Here is a 5,781-nt window from a genome sequence, read left to right as displayed (position 1 = left end):
GACCTGGAAATAGGTGCAGATAGTATCGGGGTGCAGTCAGTATCGGGGTGCAGGGGCCGCAGGGTGGTGAGCGGGGCGCCGACAGTATTGGGGCGCCGTCAGTATTGGGGTGCAGGGAGCCTTGGGGTGATGGGCGGAAGACCTGGGCATCCCTAAATTTTGGGGTGCAGGGCAGTGGGAGGCGGAGAACACGGGGCTGCAGTCAACCCACTGGAGGCAGCCAAGTATTGGGGTGCGCGGGGTGTTTTGGGAACAAGGCAATATTGGGGTGCAGCAGACAAGTCCCTGGGAGTGGGGGAGGATTTCGGGGTGCGCAGGTTACCTGAGGACAGGGGACTATGGGGGTGCCGGTGGACATCGGGGCCTGCCAGGAGGGAAGGGCTGAATTTGGGGGTTCGCGGGAGTCACCTTAGGTCACGGGGTGCGCGGGCCCCAGGATGGGGGACGTCTTGGGGTTCAGGGACGTCACCGGAGTTTGGGGGGCCTCCCTGGAGAGTGGGCAATATCGGGGTGCTGGGGCTATCCGGGGACCCCGTCAGTATTGGGGTGCAGAGTCATTGACAGGTGCATGAATGGCGATAGTTCCTCAGATATTGGGGTGCGGGAGATTCACTGGAGGTGGGGCGAGCACGTGGGGCGCGGGGATATTGGGGTGCACCGCGCTCAGGGCGGCCGAAAGTATGGGGGTGCAGGGGGGATCCCAGGTAATCAGGGCGTCCCTGAGGGAAGGCGTCAGTTTTTTGGGGTTCACGGGGTGGGGTCGCTGAAGGGTACGGAGCACATGGGCGCAGGGAAACTTGAATTTTGGGGTGCAGCAGGGACACTGACGGGTTTCAAAATTGGGGTGCACACGGGAAGAGGAAACATGGGGGCGCAAGGGGGGGGTCAGGGGAAATCAGGGTGTCCCAAGGGGGCGGGGGTCCGTTTTGGGGGTTCAGGAGATTCCCTGCAGGCCATGGGGTGCATTAAACATGGGGGTGTTTTGGGGGCGCAGGAGTTTTGGGGCGCAGGCGGGGGCGGGTAGAGAGAATATCGGGGTGCGAGACATTCCGCCTTTTCCTTTAATCGCTCCCAAAACGCCCCGTTTCGGACACAAGACACGTGCGCCCGCGATGTCGGGGCGCAAGATGGCGGCTGCGGCGGAAGGTTCTGGAAGTTCCATGGGCGGTCCAGGCGCGGGATCGGGTACGGTGGCCCGCGAGGGACAACTCAAGCGCAGCGGGGACGCCGGCCCCTCGGAGAGGCCTGGGAGACCCCGTCACCACCAGTTTTGTGTGTGTGTGGAGGGGGGTGGGGGTGGGACACACGCACTACGGTGGCTCAGCTGGTTCAATCCGGGGCAAAGCGGGATCGGCAAAACGCGGCGCGGGTACGGTGGCCCACAGGGTCCAACTCGGGACAAAGCGCGAGTTGCATGAAAAATGATGGAGTTTCAGAGGGGAAAGCGTGGGAATTAACATGGTACGGTGGCCCACAAGGTCCAAATCGGGACAAAGCACAATTTGCGTTAAAAATGATGTCATTTCAAAGGGGAAAGCGTGGGAATTAACATGTTACGGTGGCCCACGAGGTCCAATTAAGGACAAAGTATGAGTTGTATGAAAAATGATGGAATTTCAAAGGGGAAAGCGTGGGAATTAACGTGGTACGGTGGCCCACAAGGTCCAAATCGGGACAAAGCACGAGTTGCATGAAAAATGATGTCATTCCAAAGGGGAAAGCGTGGGAATTAACATGGTACGGTGGCCCACAAGGTCCAATTCGGGACCAAGCATGAGTTGCATGAAAAATGATGTCATTCCAAAGGGGAAAGCGTGGGAATTAACATGGTACGGTGGCCCACAAGGTCCAATTCGGGACCAAGCATGAGTTGCATGAAAAATGATGTCATTTCAAAGGGGAAAGTGTGGGAATTAACATGGTACGGTGGCCCATAAGGTCCAATTCGGGACCAAGCATGAGTTGCATGAAAAATGATGTCATTTCAAAGGGGAAAGCGTGGGAATTAACATGGTACGGTGGCCCACAAGGTCCAATTAAGGACAAAGCACGAGTTGTATGAAAAATGATGGCATTTCAAAGGAGAAAGCGTGGGAATTAACATGGTACGGTGGCCCACGAGGTCCAATTAAGGACAAAGTATGAGTTGTAGGAAAAATGATGGCATTTCAAAGGGGAAAGCGTGGGAATTAACATGGTACGGTGGCCCACAAGGTCCAATTCGGGACCCCAAGCACAATTTTCATTAAAGAAATGGAATTTCAAATCTGAAAGCGTGGGAATTAACATGGTACGGTGGCTCACAAGGTCATGAAAAATGGAATTTCAAAGGGGAAAGCGTGGGAGTTAACATGGGATTTTTTTTTTTTTTAATAATCATGGAAAATGCTAATAAAACTGTGCCAGATACGGTGGCTCGCAGGGCCCACTTCGAGAGAGTGGGAGAACCTCGCAAATTGCTCCCTGCAGAGTTGGCAGGGAGACCCCGCGTCCACCTGCGTGAGCACAAAGGGGGGGGGGCCTCCGGGGGTTCAATTAAGGACGATGGGCGGGTATGAAAAGGCGGCGTGGTGACTGGGGTGTACGGTGGCTCACGGGGTCCAATTTTGGACTGGGGGGGGGGGAAATGTGTTTTGCAACCAACCAATCAGGTGCCAGATGACATACGCCACGGGACCGAGCCCTGGGCGAGCACACTACGGTGGCTCACGGGGCCCACAATTCGAGACCAAGCGTACTGAACGTAAATGCCGGCCAATCTCACGCGCCATGGCACAGCGGGCAGCGTGGTGAACGGGCTACGGTGGCCCACGCGGTCCAATTCGAGACAGTGGGAGAAATTTGCAAAACGCTCCCTTGGTGGGGGGGGGGGCCGGGGAGGGCGGCCCCGCGTCCGTCCACCTGCGTTGAGCACCGCGCGTGGTTGGCTCACGGGGGTCCCATTAAGGACGACGGGGGGCGTGGTGACCCGGGAGGGGGTTACGGTGGCTCACAGGGTCCAATTCGGGCCAAAGCAGTGGGCGACTGGGTCCTACGGTGGCTCACCAGGTCCAATTCGGGCCAAAGCCGTGGGCGACTAGGTCGTACGGTGGCTCACGAGGTCCAATTCGGGCCAAAGCAGTGGGCGACTGGGTCCTACGGTGGCTCACGAGGTCCAATTCGGGCCAAAGCCGTGGGCGACTGGGTCCTACGGTGGCTCGCGGGGTCCAGTTTCAGGCATGGGGTGGGGGGCAATTTGCGTAGTAAAAGCCATCCATCCGGGCGCCAGATGCCGCTCGCAGCGGGGTGAGGTCCTCGAACCAGCGTCCGCCTCAAATGACCACGCTACGGTGCCTCACGGGGCTCAATCCGGGACAGACTTGCCTAAAAACGCCAAGGACGAGTGGCGTGCCTACCAAGACACTGGCAAACACAGGAGGCACAAAGGTGAGCGGGGTACGGTGGCCCACGGGGTCCATTTTCAGACAGAGCGGCCATTTGCATCACAGCCAACCAATCCCACGATGGCACCGGTGCTTCCTGGGGTTTGGCGGAGGAGACCCCGTGTCCACCTGCATGAGCACACTACGGTGGCTCACGGGGTTCATTTCAGTATACGTGCGAACAGCAGAGGCAGCGTGGTGAGTGGGGTACAGTGGCTCACAGGGTCCAATTTCAGGATACATGTGCAAACAGCACAGGCAGCGTGGTGAACAGGGTATACGGTGGCTCACAGGGTCCAATTTCAGGATACGTGCAGACAGCAGAGGCAGCGTGAGCGGGGTACGGTGGCTCACGGGGCCCAATTTCAGACAGAGCGGCCCTTTGCATCCAACCCAACAAATCCCTCGATGGCACCAGCGCTCCCTGGGGGCTGGGGAGGGAGACCCCGTGTCCACCCGCGTGAGCACACTACGGTGGCTCAAAAGGTTCATTTCGGGATACGTGCGAACAGCAGAGGCAGCGTGGTGAGTGGGGTATGGTGGCCCACAGGGTCCAATTTCAGACAGAGCAGCCATTTGCATCACAGCCAACCAATCCCACGATGGCACCGATGCTCCCTGGGGTTTGGTGGAGGAGACCCCGTGTCCACTCGCATGAGCACACTACGGTGGCTCACGGGGTTCATTTCAGGATACGTGCGAACAGCAGAGGCAGCGTGGTGAATAGGGTACGGTGGCTCACAGGGTCCAATTTCAGACAGAGCAGCCATTTGCATCACAGCCAACCAATCCCACGATGGCACTGGTGCTCCCTGGGGTTTGGCGGAGGAGACCCCGTGTCCACTCGCATGAGCACACTACGGTGGCTCACGGGGTTCATTTCAGGATACGTGCGAACAGCAGAGGCAGCGGTGAACGGGGTATACGGTGGCTCACAGGGTCCAATTTCAGACAGCGGAGGCCAATTTGCATCAAAACGAAAAAAATAAACATCCCACGATGGCACAGCGATTCCAGGGGACTGGAGAGGGCGGCCCGTGTCCACCTGCGTGAGCACACTACGGTGGCTCACAGGGTCCAATTTCAGGATACGTGCAGACAGCAGAGGCAGCGTGAGCGGGGTACGGTGGCTCACGGGGCCCAATTTCAGACAGAGCGGCCATTTGCATCCAACCCAACATATCCCTCGATGGCACCAGCGCTCCCTGGGGGCTGGGGAGGGAGACCCCGTGTCCACCCGCGTGAGCACGCTACGGCGGCCCACGGGGTCCAATTCAGGATACGTGCGAACAGCAGAGGCAGCGTGGTGAGCGGGATAGTACGGTGGCTCACAGGGTCCAATTTCAGGCAGAAGAGGCCAATTTGTATCAAATCCAAAAGTTCCGACGATGGCACCAGTGCTCCCTGGGGTTTGGTGGAGGAGACCCCGTGTCCACCTGCATGAGCACACTACGGTGGCTCACGGGGTTCATTTCAGGATACATGCAAACAGCAGAGGCAGCGTGGTGAATAGGGTACGGTGGCTCACAGGGTCCAATTTAAGACAGAGCAGCCATTTGCATCACAGCCAACCAATCCCACGACGGCACCGGTGCTCCCTGGGGTTTGGCGGAGGAGACCCCGTGTCCACTCGCATGAGCACACTACGGTGGCTCAAAGGGTTCATTTCAGGATACGTGCGAACAGCAGAGGCAGCGTGGTGAGTGGGGTACAGTGGCTCACAGGGTCCAATTTCAGGATACATGTGCAAACAGCACAGGCAGCGTGGTGAACAGGGTATACGGTGGCTCACAGGGTCCAATTTCAGGATACGTGCAGACAGCAGAGGCAGCGTGAACGGGGTACGGTGGCTCACGGGGCCCAATTTCAGACAGAGCGGCCATTTGCATCCAACCCAACAAATCCCTCGATGGCACCAGCGCTCCCTGGGGGCTGGGGAGGGAGACCCCGTGTCCACCCGCGTGAGCACGCTACGGCGGCCCACGGGGTCCAATTCAGGATTCGTGCGAACAGCAGAGGCAGCGTGGTGAGCGGGATAGTACGGTGGCTCACAGGGTCCAATTTCAGACAGAAGAGGCCAATTTGTATCAAATCCAAAAGTTCCGACGATGGCACCAGTGCTCCCTGGGGTTTGGCGGAGGCGACCCCGTGTCCACTTGCGTGAGCACACTACGGCGGCCCACGGGGTCCATTTGAGGATATATGTGCAAACGGCACAGGCAGCATGGTGAGCGGGGTACGGTGGCTCACGGGGCCCAATTTCAGGCAGCGGACGCCAATGTGCATCCAAGCCAAAAATTCCCACGTTGGGTGCTCCCTGGGGTTTGGCGGAGGCGACCCCGTGTCCACCTGCGTGAGC

Source organism: Jaculus jaculus, unplaced genomic scaffold, assembly GCF_020740685.1.
Source record: "Jaculus jaculus isolate mJacJac1 unplaced genomic scaffold, mJacJac1.mat.Y.cur uX1, whole genome shotgun sequence".
NCBI lineage: Eukaryota > Metazoa > Chordata > Mammalia > Rodentia > Dipodidae > Jaculus > Jaculus jaculus.
This window is presented reverse-complemented; position numbering follows the sequence as displayed.